The sequence below is a fragment of the Lynx canadensis genome, chromosome F2 (genome assembly GCF_007474595.2).
Source record: "Lynx canadensis isolate LIC74 chromosome F2, mLynCan4.pri.v2, whole genome shotgun sequence".
NCBI classification, from domain to species: Eukaryota; Metazoa; Chordata; class Mammalia; order Carnivora; family Felidae; genus Lynx; species Lynx canadensis.
This window is the reverse complement of record NC_044320.2, coordinates 33,416,574-33,429,941: the sequence shown is the minus strand read 5'-3', so window position 1 is coordinate 33,429,941 and position 13,368 is coordinate 33,416,574. Positions and strand designations below refer to the sequence as shown.

General features: G+C 45.1%; 1 long non-coding RNA gene across 7 annotated transcripts; it reads right to left on the bottom strand.

Moving 5' to 3' along the window:
- Positions 1-3,897: 3,897 nt before the first annotated feature.
- LOC115506298 lies at positions 3,898-12,356 on the bottom strand. 7 transcript variants are annotated; one of them, XR_003966301.1, is made up of 4 exons: positions 12,284-12,356; positions 6,562-11,525; positions 5,256-5,607; positions 3,898-4,332 (listed from the first exon to the last, which is right to left on the bottom strand). It is a non-coding gene; the product is annotated as an uncharacterized LOC115506298 (long non-coding RNA). The 7 variants fall into 7 exon arrangements; XR_003966306.1 differs by lacking the exon at positions 6,562-11,525; XR_003966299.2 differs by lacking the exon at positions 12,284-12,356 and having other exon boundaries at positions 6,562-11,864.
- Positions 12,357-13,368: the final 1,012 nt, after the last annotated feature.

Here is a 13,368-nt window from a genome sequence, read left to right as displayed (position 1 = left end):
GTATACTGTGGGGAAATACTTAGGCTATGCAAACATCCTATTTCTCATCATATATTGTTAGCATCTGTCGATGCAGAACCATGGTGTGGCCAAACAGTGATTTTCTTTTTTCATAATATCTTCTATATTTCTTCACTGGAATTCCACACTATCCTTAGGAAGAAACATTTTTTTCAAAGCCTAAACTTTGTTTCGGGCACCAGAGCAGGTATTTATTCTCTTTCTTTCTTTCTTTCTTCTTTCTTTCTTTTCTTTCTTTCTTTCTTTCTTTCTTTCACAGTTAAATGGAGATGCTATGTATTATTTTTTTAATCTTCATTATTTTATTTTATGTTTATTTATGTTTTTTTATTTTTTTTAAATATGATTTGTTGTCAAATGGACTTACATACAACACCCAGTGTTCATCCCAACAAGTGCCCCCTCAATGCCCATCACCCACTTTCCCCTCCCTCCCAACCCCCATCAACACTCAGTTTGTTCTCTGTATTTAAAAGTCTCTTATGGTTTGCCTCCCTCCCTGTTTGTTTGTAACTATTTTTCCCCTTCCCTTCCCCCATGGTCTTCTGTTAAGTTTCTCAAGATCCACATATGAGTGAAAGCATATGATATCTTTCTCTGACTGACTTACTTCACTTAGCATATTACCCTCCAGTCCCAACCACATTGCTGCAAATGACCAGATTTCATTCTTTCTCATTGCCAAGTAGTATTCCATTGTATTTATAAACTACATCTTCTTTATCCATTCATCAGTTGATGGACATTGGGCTCTTTGCATAATTTGGCTATTGTTGAAAGCACAGAGCAGGTATTTTCCATATATGGTCTCATTTATGTTTCACAGTTCTGTGAGGTAGGTATTATTATTTCCATTTTATGGGTCAGAAAACTCACCCTCAGAGACCCTGACTTTAGCTGACTGCGGGTGGGGCCTCAGCACTGGCTTGTTTAAAACTCCCAGGTGATTTTAATGGACAGCCAAGACTGAGAACCATGATTCCAGAAGGTTTACAGATTGAAGGTCTTTCAACTCAGGTATTCAACTGTGCGATTTCTCTAACAGAAGGAGCCTACATGAAAAATGTGTCTGATTCAACATTTCCCAAAGTGTGTTCCTCGGACCACACCAGTCTCTCAGTTGTTCCATAAGAAGAGTTACATGAGTTAGTAAATCCATACCATCTGCCTTCTAACTTTGAAGATTCGTAAAGGATGTTGGCACAATTCAAAAACTTGAGAAACCCCATAATAAAGAAGTCTCTTTAAACCTCATTTCACTCAGAATGTCCCCCAAATTATTAAACCTTGGAATAACTTGCAATATCTACAAGAAACATGTAGGACCAGTTCCGCAGCCCCCACGCAGGCAATTGCTGATGTAATCGGTATGACTTCCAACCAAAAAAGGATTTGAGAAGGTGAAGATGCATTTGCAGTTTTGATTTATTTAAATCAAATCACCCAATTATTTTGTACTTTGTTGTGTTTTCTAAATAAACAAATGTATATATTAACAAATGGATACAATATGTGAATTTTTGTATTCATTTTACATTTATTCCTCCTACGGAGAAATCCGTTCCGTATTAACAGAGGCAAAGAATGAACTGCCAAATTTTTAGAAGGAATCGGATGCTTTTGTGCTTCTAAATTCTGTTAATTAACTAACTTACTTATTCTACCTAAGAGCATCACCACCAACTAGAACAAACATTCAAACAGCCCACATGGAAGGTACTGATGATGCCCAAACAGTTAACCTTGGTCCCTGCCTTTGAGATGCCTTCAATCTAGTCAGGAAGACAGACAGATCTTAGACAATAAATAACAATACACACTAGGCTTAGGAAGTGCCAAAGGCACAGGGCAGGTGGGTACCTTTAGGGTACCATGGCCAAGTCCTCTGCCCTGGCCTGTTATGAACGCCTGGTTTACCAAGATTACTAAATCGGTCCTCATTTCCTTGAAACCAAAATTACCTTCCTGAAGTTAGCGTAATCCCTGTTGTTTCCAATGCACTGTGATTTTGAACAGTGCACAAGCCTGGAGAGTGCCCTGCTGTCTTTATCTGTTAGGTGTTTGCCCTTATTCTGAAATGCCTGTCCCTATTGGAAGGACAGACTGGCAAGGAGGTGCTGTCACAAAATGCAATTTGATCCTGAAAACAAGATTTAGACTTGCTCATTAGGGCCAGCCTAACTGGGATATAAAATGCTTATTTAATTACAGCCTATCCACTTTAGATTTCAATGAACGGTTAGTTAAATTTCTTGAGACATCTATTGTGAAATGTGCCCTGTTAATCTCATGCAGGTGGAAAGATACTGCCCAAAGTAATTGAATAGCCCTTCCATTTTCGCCTCTAATTGTAATGGCTTATAGAAGATATTGCATCACGGTCAAAGTCAGTATTTCTCATCTCGCGAATCCCAGCGTGATGCCATGTTTTGTTAAGGTCTTTCAAGTGTCATTCTGATGTCCTCATTGGTTTCGCATTTGTTGTTGGTCGTGTCTCTCTGAGTGAGATACACTAATTCTAAACACCTTTGCGGTAATAGATCTTGTTTATTGTTCTACTTGGCAGGTTAAACATTATCTTTTGATTCAATGTCTGCTGCTTTCTTAGGACCTCATCAATCCTAATTATAACATGGGACATATTGAAGTCTTTGCACATCATATATTTTTGTCTTAATTCACTTAAGAGAAAGAAATGAACCTATCTCATTCTATGAAAGTGAGAACTAGCTTCCTCACACAAAGTCATTCATAGCGAAAAGACCATTGAGGTCAATTATTTTAGTTAATTTATGCAATGAAAGAGAGAGGAACCGGTTAAAAAAATGAATGTGAACTGAGTGTGGCCATATATATATATATATATACATATATTTAAAAGCCTGTTTTATTAGGCTAACATAACCCTCAAACAGCAGGGAGGAAAAATTTAAATTAATGGATGGCTGAGACCAACAAACTTTCAGGGTTCTAAATCTTTTTTTGTTTTAATCCCTAATGGTTTCAGTGACATTTTTAAAAGCAGGAAAGGAAAGAAAGATGAAAAACAGGGTACAGGGGATACGAGGCTTTTATCATCTAAGTTCTGGCTGTCTATGCACCTCACTTTTACAATCAGAAAGCAGAAGAAATCAGGGTTGGATTTGTCATTTGAGGAATTTTATGCAAATGCAAATGGAAAGTGAACAAGGCAATGACAGAAATAAAAGTGTAACCAGTCAAATAACTACAATGAAGGCAGAAAGTGTCTGCACTACTCTACTGGATACTGAGGACATACTAGTGTGGTGTGTAAGGCGCCCCTGCCGCCAGCCTCATTCAGCAAAGATGCGGAGCAATGTACCTACGACCCATAGCATGGGGCTCAGGAAGAGGATGGGCTTAGAGACAAACAGGAGGAAAGGAAAGGACTCTAACAAAGATACAGACGTCCATCCAGTCATTACCCAGCGCAAAGGTTCCCAAAGCTGGCTGATCATCAAAATGGCCTCCAGAGGTTACAAAAATAATAATAAAATTACAGATTTCCAAACCTAAACTCAGATACACTGACTGGAGACTTGGGGAGGGTCCTGGGAGTCCGTATTCTCAAGGATTTCATGGAATGGAGCAGATGATCAGGCAGATAGGGGTACCACTGTTCTAGAGAACTGTGGCAAGCTTTGGAGAGGATGGAATGCCGAATAAATAAGAACACATCTATGTGGTATCGATGTCATCAGTTGTGTGACATGCACACAGAACTTCCGTTCTACCTGTTGCTGAAAGACCTATTAATCCATCAAGATTTTTTACAAAAAGCATAACACAGAAACAAACAACAACAACAAAGGAGTTTCAACCAGGCTTGATACACAACAGGGATCGGCAGACATCTTTTGTGAAGGGACTGTGTTTCAATAAAACTTTATTTGCAAAACCAAGCAACAAGCTGGATTTGCCTGCCTAATAATACAGGAAGACTTTTTAGAAATGCATGAGTTGATGCAGGACATGATGCAATGGGGACTCCAAGTCAAAAAAACAAATGGGTTCAAAATCCCTCTTACCACCAAATAGCCAGATGACTTTGCAAAATTCAACTCATCTTTCTGAGCTGAATTTTGTCATCTATGAAGATGGATGAGCTGGGCTACAGAATCTCTGAGGAAGCTGCCCTCCCTTGGTCTCTGATTCTTTGTGAGACCGCAGTCTCCTGGAGAGAATCACCAATATGCTGTCACCAAAATTCCAGCATTTGTTTCTTCGTTCACGGTTGATCAGTGAATCATAAAGAACAACAGAAGCTCTCAGGTCATAAGTATGATTTATCTGATGAAAAAAGGGAAAAGATAGCATTTGGTCAAAATAAACGTTATTTTCTCCAGACACAAAGAAGCAACCAGAACAGTTATTAAAATTTAAATGTCATACGCAAGTTCATACCGTTTAAAGTCAGACTCCCCTGTTAGTGGCTGAAGATCTGAAAATTGAAAGCCCTGCTTTGTCAAAGCAGGCAGTGCTCACTCTAACTGTGGTATATTAATTAGGGAGTGAGAGAAATCATCGATCGAAATTGTTTTTCCAAAAGGAAACCATTGTGGAGGTATGTTTGTACTAAATAAAGGCATTATGTTTTGCAAGTGGAAATGCTAACGCAGACAAGAAAATAAACAAGACATCATTTTAAAACAAGATGCAGAGAAAAAGAGTGTTGAATTAGAAATCAGTCCTGATTTCTAATTCTGTCTCTGCTACTACCTAGCTCAGCCAGGCCACTTCCCTCTCTTGGCACTATTCAGTCCTTCATAGAAAACATCATAATAGCCCTTAGTAGGGCTCATTACTGAGCCCTTAATAGGTACCAGATACCGTTTTGGGTGTGTTAGAAGAAGCTAAAGCACAGAGAGGCTAAGTAAGTGGCTCTGGAAGCAGTATTTGAACCTAGTTGCTCTCTACAGTGCTGCCTCCCAAAGCATGGCTTTCATGCGTCCCTTCCCAGCTCAGAGACCCGGATCCACACTTCCTGTGAGTTCACACTCCCCCCACCAGGCATTCAAGCTCCTTCTCCTCTGATCCCGACATGTTTCCCCACTGTATTCCTTGTTCCCCCTCTGCCCAACACCTTCCTTTATTAAAAAGCTCTCCCTGCCTGGCCCCGGGAAAGTGTCACCTGATTCCCCTGCAGAGCTGTGCTCTCCAGGATCTTCTCTCCCCACTCCCTGCCCTGCTTTCTCCTGCCTTTGAAGCCCTACCTGAGCCCTGCCTCTGAGGGAGGGAGCACAGTCAGAAGAGCATGGATGGGGGTCACGTGAATGGGCCCATGTCCCAGCTCTGTCACAAACTCCGTACGGGAGCTGAGAAATGTCATTTAAACTCTCTTGGTCTCAAGTTCTTGATAAATTGAGTGCTGGACTCCATCTGAACATTTCAAACTTGTGAACTATTGTTCTTTGAAATGGTAGATCCCTTCCCCTAGTTCACTCCTTAGATCACCGATTCCCAGGCCAGTACACCAAGATGCCTTGCTTGAAGGAGAGGCGGGTGACCTGAAGCCACTGTCACTCCTCTTCCCTGCCTTGGCAGTCTCTGAGGCACCTGAGGGATCTGCAGAAGAGAGCGGGAAGACACCAGTGTGGCTTTAGTCATTCATGCACAACCTCTACACTTTTGTGGCATATTGGTAGAGGTTATACTCTATCATTTACTTAAATGTTCTTTAAATCAATTCAGCATTTTTACTTAAACAAGTTCATTCTGAAAAGAAGCTTTATAAGCACCATTGCAAGTGGAAAACAGTATTATCTTCCAAAGTATAAAGTGCCATATGCACACACACACCATATACATTATTTGTTATATACACAGATTATATACATATACTTTATGCACAGAGTATATACATTTCATATATACATATACGAACTATACATACTACTACATATATAAACATACATATATATACAAGCTCTCTCTATATATAGTTTATATATATATAAACTATATATACTACACACACACACACACACACACACTCAGAAAACAAAGCAATAATATTACTGCATTACTCTAGCAAGGTATTTGCCTTGCAAAGCCAGCAGCCTACTTACTCTGTGTCTTAAATGGCTTGTAGACCCCATGCGAGGGGTTATGCTAGGGACTAGGGTATTTATACACCAACTCCTACCAGTTGCCGGTTGGGGCTGCTGCTGCTTTTGGGTGGTTTTCATTCCTTGGCACGCTGGCTTTCCTCGGTTATGAAAAAAGCCCCCGGGCAAAGGGACACAGAGATTGGCAGCTGGCGGTCAGTTGGAGAGCACTGAAGCGGGGGTGGGGGGGTGGGGTTGGAGCAGGGCCCTCACAGCATCTGCAACAGCTCCGTCTCAGTAAAAAGCCCTGCCGTTGTCACCATGTGGTTCTTGCTTATAAAGCATTGAGAACCCTTCACTCTCATTCCTGAGTCCTTTTCTCCAATAAAAGACGTATTCCTGGCACAGGGATATTTATACAACTAGAAAATAATTTTGCTGAAAAATCGGCATAATTCTCCGTGTTACCTACTGAAAAAGAGTTGTCGCTATGGAGTACAAAACTGTCGCGGGATCACTGATTCAGCTTGAATTAAATGAATAGTTTCCTCTGAATGTCCGCATCATTCAACCATGAAATCCTAGACAACTTCCAGAAAGTGGTGGCCCAGAACACCCTGATCTCACTCACAATACTATTTATAAGAATGCTCTGTGTGCAATAGTCTTTACAGACTTTTTTCCCCTTCTCAAATGTTCTTTCGCCTATGTAGATGGCATTTATGCAATTCAGAGAAAGGCACCACAACAGGATTAGTCAGCAACGAGCCCTCTGACGCAGCTTCTGTGATCTAGTTAAAAATAGGAAAGAGGATGTTTTGCATAAGTCATCACCATTGTGCAGGATCAGAGAACTGCCCACTTTTTTTGGTTTCCACATCCTGTTACTTTATCCAAAAATAGATGAAAAGCCCGTCCCGTCCCCTGGATTTCTGGACGAGACCTTTGCTTCTGTGACCTAGGCTCCCTGGGCCTTCTTGTCTTCAGGTTCCTTCCCTTCACCCTCTGCCATTTCCAATTCTGCTTCTCAGCCGCAGGCTCAGGACCCCTGCCTTTCTTCCCCTCTCCCAGGGGTTGTGAACTCCAGGGTCCAGCGGGGCCAGGTGGGGGATATCAGCTGTGAAGCCCGCCAGGTGGGCAGGTACACCAGCCTGTGGCCCATCTGACACGAAGGAGCTCTTCCTTAGTTTCTCACAGACCAACTGACTTTTCCCGGAGCAGCCAGCAACCTAGAGTGCCATGGGAACTCACCTGACCTTTGGGTGTTAGAAACAAATTTAACTACTCATTTTAAAAACTAGAGTAAAGGTCAAAGCATGAGTTTGTGGTTTGTCATCTCTGTTCCAAATATTCTCCTTTGTGGGTTGCCAGCTAGAAAGTGGGGTTCTACAAAATCTACATCCATAGGTCTTTCTCCAGTTCTTGGTCTCTAATTTGGATTATGAGAGGGGCCTTGGATTCTGATTTTGGCTCTACCCGTTTGCTAGCCGTGGAACTCTGGTTGACCGCTTCATCTCTCTGGGCCCCAAGTGGTCTCGTCCGTAGGATGTGGCACTTGGAGCCAATGATTATGAGGGCTCCGCCAAGTTTTATTAGCCTGTGAGTCTGACAGACCCTCCTCTTCACTTCCTCTTTCTTGCTTTTCTTGATCTTGAATTCCCTACCACACTCAGTGACCCAAAAGTTTTTCAGATTTCCTCAGCCTAGGAGTCAGCCTTGTTTGTAACTCTGCTTCTGTGCAACGTCCGACCAATTCTACTGCTGCCACATCCCTTAAATTTCCCTTCTGACCAGTGCTGACTGCTCCTATCATTTCCCTACCAAACCAGTGGATTCGGATCCATCCCTACTTGAGCTTCTCCATCACCCCCAGCTCTAGAACTCTTTCTCCAAAGACAAAAAATAAAGAATAAGTTTAAAAGCATTTTGTTCAGCAATTTTCCTTGGAAGAACATTTAATGGCCATTTGTAACCTGCATTACTTATCACATCCAACCTCCAAGTTGCTTTGCCGCCCTCGCAGGCTAATGAAACCACTCAAGCAGCCACATTTAATTCATTAGCTGGGCACCAGAGGAGGGTCCGGCAGGCTGTGGTGCGGTCAGGGGTGGTTCACAAGTAGCCTCTCTTTGGGATATCACGCAGTCACACTCTAGGAAGAGCTGTAAATATTTAGGTAGTATCTCAAATCTAAGTGTCTAATGCATTATGGGTAATAACGTTACCAATGTCAGGGGAGAAAGAAATCGCTGCATTTTTTTCCCCTTATGTCCAAAAGTACAGAAAGTATTCTCTTCCAAGAACCAAATGGGCAAATTCCCATCTATCCTTGGGGGAAGCTGAACATTGGAGGCAAAACGATGACAACATTTGAGAGTCGAACCCCTCACCTCTTTCTAGTTTTCTGGTTGGTGAATGTATTGTTTGCTAGGGCTGCTATAATAAATTATCACAAACTGAGTGCCTTAAAACAACAGAAATGTACACTCTCGCAGCTAGAAGCTGAATAAAGTCTCTACAGAAGAATCCTTCCTTGTCTCTTCTACCTTCTGGGTGGTTGCTGGCAATCTTCTGCATTCCTTGGCTTATGGGAGCTTAACTCCACGTTCTCTTCTGTCTTCACACTGACAGGTTTCTTTCCTATTCTCGCTTATTACAGGAACAGCCGTCATTGGACTAGGGCCCACCATAATCCACTATGATCTCATTTTCATTTGATGATACCTTCAGAGACTCAATTCCAAATAAGGTCACGTTCAGGGTGTCGGGGATTAAGGACTGAAATGTATTTTTGAAGGGGACACGGATCAAGCCAGTACGACAAAGACTTTCACTTTCCCTATAAGAATTACACCACGCACAGTATACAGAACCACCTCTTTAGACAATGTTTTTTTCTAAATTGGTCATAGCACAACTGCACGGTTAGGATGAACTTTGCATATCCGCTGGTGCACTTTAGCTCTAAATGCAGGCATGGAAAGAGCAGGGGAAATCAAAACTGGATTTTCAAGCTGTTCTAAGGAACTTGGGTTTATACCCTAGCCACAATGAATGTTCTGCTGTGTAGAGTCCCACTGAGCTTTGAGGAAAGGATCCGGGTGGAAGATCTTGGCAATGCACCGAGCTGAGCCATGAGAGGCCTAGTAAGTGGGAGATACCGAATGTGGGAATCAATATGGTGCTTCATGGGAAGGTGAGGAATAGTGGTGACGGGCCCCAACTGAGAAATGGGACTAGCTGTTGGACCAAGGACAAGCCTACCCTCACTGGCTGCAAGTGGCGATTGCATGGCAGAAATTCTGCCAGCGGATGTGAAAATCCATGTCAAAAAGAAAGGTAGAACTTGAACTGGCAGTAGTGGGCACCACCTCGGTGTTTCTTGAGTCTTACAAGTTTACAGCTGAGAAAAAAGCTACGGGCAAGCCACACTCTGTGAGTAGAGCAAGATGGATTCTAATAATGGGTCAGATAGAGCCTTCTTCATTAAAGTGATGAAAACCACGTCAGGAGCCTTAAAAACAGAAATGGATGGGTCTAATAAAAATGACACGGTAACAAAATTAAATGTGCACTGTGACTCTTGTTCCTCTATTTTCTTGAGTTAGTGTTCATATTCGTCAGTACTGAGGGCAAGACTGCTGGCAATTATAATCATGACAACGACCAGCAGGGGGCAGAGTCCCCAGATGTAGGTGAAAATGTGAGAGCCAGACATTATGTTGGGAGCCACATGCTTCTCCCGGAGACTCTTTCCAGGGCTGGCATACACTATGTGTGGAGGAAACAGCTTTGAAAAGAGCCAGTGAAAACGGCTGACAAGGAAACTTAATTTTTTGGCACAGAAGTTGTGGAGAAATTTTATATTTCTAGTTGGAAAAAAAAAGTCATACCATAATGTGTTTAAGTGCATTTTTTAAGTTAATTCTGAGAAGACAATGTTCCCTTAATGAAAGACATTCTGTATCAGGACAGGATGTAAACACGGCTGGGAACTGAATAAGGTACAGCAAAGGCTAGTAACTAGAGAGGGGTTGGGTATAGCTTAATGAAGAAGCACGTTGCCATGGAAACAAGCCACTAAGTGGACCGCAGCCATCTTGAATGCAGACACCCTATAAAGAGAAAGGAAGGAGACTGGAGACATGCCAGATGGCCAAGAGTTCTCAGGAGGGACACTGAGGGTAGTCCTGGCATTAGCTATATGGCACTAGAAAAGAGCCTAAGGCAGTCAAAAGCCACCAAAAGAGGGAATAAAAATTCCAAGCTCGTTGGGAATCTTGAATTTGGCCTTATTCATTTGCTGTTCATCAATCTGTCAGTTCATTCCAACGAACACTGGCTGAGTGCCTTCCATAGGCCAGGCACTGTGCTAGGTAGCGAGGCTACAGAGAGGAATGAGATATGTCCCACCTCTCAAGGATCCTGCTATCCCAACCTGCTGTCTGGAGGAGCAAGACCTAAACACAGTCCTCCTTTCTCTCTCCCAGGCATCAAGCCTCCCGGAGCCCTGCAGTTCTGGTTCTGTTCCAGGGTGACTGCCAGGTTTCCTTCCCTGCCAAGCGGCATCCTTGCCACCTTGCCTAGGATTCCAGCTCCTTCAGAACTGGTTTTCTTGGCCTCCGACCACAGCCGTCAGCTGCCTCTGCCCAGATATCGGTTGCTCATTCTGACCTCCTCCCACGGCCTCTTGCTGGGCTTTCTCAGAACCTGCCTGGAGTGTCCAACTCATTTCACTTCCTGGACCACCCAGCCCCGCGTGTCTTCTCCACAGGTCCTCGGGCACGGTCATCACCTCGGCAAGGCGCACCTATTCCTGTCTCTGGCTTTTGCATGTGACCTTCAACATGGATGGTACAGTGACTCACGAAATCATAAGCTCACAGCATAAGCTGTTTCCTCAACCGCTTTCCCCTGCATGTCAGGGAACAAATCCTCCAGCTTCCTCCAGTAGCACCCAGCAACACCTCTTCCTCCTCTGGTGCCACTGCCAGACTTCCTGTTCAGTGTCTCCACCATCGGCTCAAAAGTGCCCTTCCGTGCCTGCTGTGATCTCACCGATCTATTTGTAAATCTCCGCGGCCTTTATAATCTCTCTCTCAGTCTGAATCATTTTTAACCACAAACCAACCTTCCAGAGTGTGTTTTTGAGCGTGACACTGATATCACAATCCTATTGTACTCGTGACACGCATGAAATTTCACTGTTCACAAACTTCACTCGGCGCTGTTCTTCTGGCAATGCAGTAAGGTAAGCAGGGCAGGTATTATGTCCATTTCACGGATCCAGAAATTGAGGGTCAGAGAAGTGCTGCGGCTTTCCCCGGGCCACACACTGAAAGCTCTGAGCCCTGGGCCCTGAGTCTTCGCCCACACCGTGGCTCACTGTGATTCTCAGGGTACTTCCTCCTGTGAAGCCAGTGTCCTCCGAAGAATCTGAATAAACAGAAACAGCGACTCGTGTCTTCATTTTCCCCTTTCCCTTTAGATCCGGTGGCATAATTGTAGATCCTAATATTTAGGAAGTTCCATTCTTCCTTTGTTGCCTACAAAGGGGGTGTGGGGGGGGGGATAACCAAAGCAAACCCTACACAAGAAAACCTTTTCTCAGGAATTCTAGAAATGGCAGCGCCGCGTGCAGAGTATCCGTGCACACTCCCCAGAAGCCTAGCGATTCTCAGACTCCTCTCCCTGTAGCGTTTTTATCACAAGCTCCCCGAGGGCCGCGTCGACATCTTCCTAATGTGCTGTAAAGCTCTCTCCCTCCAGGCGGGCCTGTGCAGAGCCAGTAAATATTGATTGGGGAGGTGGGGGGGGGGGGGTAGGGGGGAGGTCGGGCACGGGGAGGGGGGCAGCGTGTTCCTTTAGAAAGCAAGCCAGCCGTCTTGTTACTAGAATTCCCAGGGCAAGAGAATTATTTACAGCGAGCCTGGCCATACGGTGTAAAGCAACTCAGGGTATTGTAAACCACTTAAGAAAAGAAGGCAGAACCGGGCGGGGCGGGGCGCGGGGAGTAAATGAGTCCCGGGACGGCGGCCTGCGGCGAGGGGAGTCTAGAAAGCTCTGGCGCGGGACGCAGAGGGCGGCGGGCGAGCTCGGCTCGCCCCGCCCGCCAGCCGCGTTCCCCCCGCCGCACCCCGCCGCGCTTCCCCCCCTCCCCCCCGCCGCCACCACCCCGCGGGGGCTGCACCCACCTGGGCTGCGGCGGCGCCTCGCTTGGCGGGCCGTGCCGGGCCGTGCCGGGCGCCCCCGCGGGCCGTGTGGGAGGCGGCGCTGTCCCGCCCGGTTTCCTGCAGCCGCGTCCCGGCGGGCCCTGCATGACTCAGGGAGATGGCGCTGCCGGGAGAATTTGCTACCGATCGCGCACTCCCCGGGGGCTGCTGTGTGTGCACCGTCTCAGCCGCACCTCCCCGCAGACTTGTGAAGGTGCTGCCGCCTCCATTACGTAGGAGGAAACTGAGGCTCAGACCCGGGAAGTTTCTTGTCAACGATCTTCCCGCCGGTGAACGCTGGTTGTCTGACTCCAAAAACCTGTGCCCTTCACCTACTCTAAAAACGCGCTTTTACCGGGCATCTGATGGGTTTCAAAGATTTCACATTTTATCTTGTGTGTGCCTCGCAACCAGCCTACGACATGGACTGGATGAATGTTCTCCGTTGAAATGGAGGCTCAGAGAGGCCTCAAGCCGCGCAGCTGGAAAGGGGCAGACGAGGGCGACCAGCACAGGCCCTTGGACACTGAGCCCAGGAGCCTGTTCACAGTAAATCTAACTCTGTGGTCATGTCTCATGACCATGAGCCAAGTCACTAGGAGGTTCCATCTCACAGGGGTTCAGCCTGGGGAGTGGGTGGATTGTGCAAGTGGACCCTGGAGAGCCGATAAGGATGAAGCGTGTGGGCCCAATGCCTGGCACAGACAGCTGATCCAGAAGTTCTCCTGGAATTAACAAATGAATTTATCGCCAGGATGCTTATTACAACTTTGCCCTAACCAAACTGTTAACATAACCAGCTCTGGTTTTAATAGTGTTTTCATAGGGACGGTTGCTGAGTCCTAATCTCTGGCCATTTCACAGTCTGTCACCTATCATCTGCAAGGATTTGGTTTCTTACCTCTGGGGAGACAGCTGAGGGTGTTGCAGCCGGGCTCCTTAAAGTACGCCATTGTCATGAGGACACCTGTTGTTCCACCCCTCTCTGCATCTTGCCTCCTAACTTTCCAACCAGCAAAACTCCCAAATCCCTCACTTACAAGAATCAGTGTATTTTGAAAACGGTC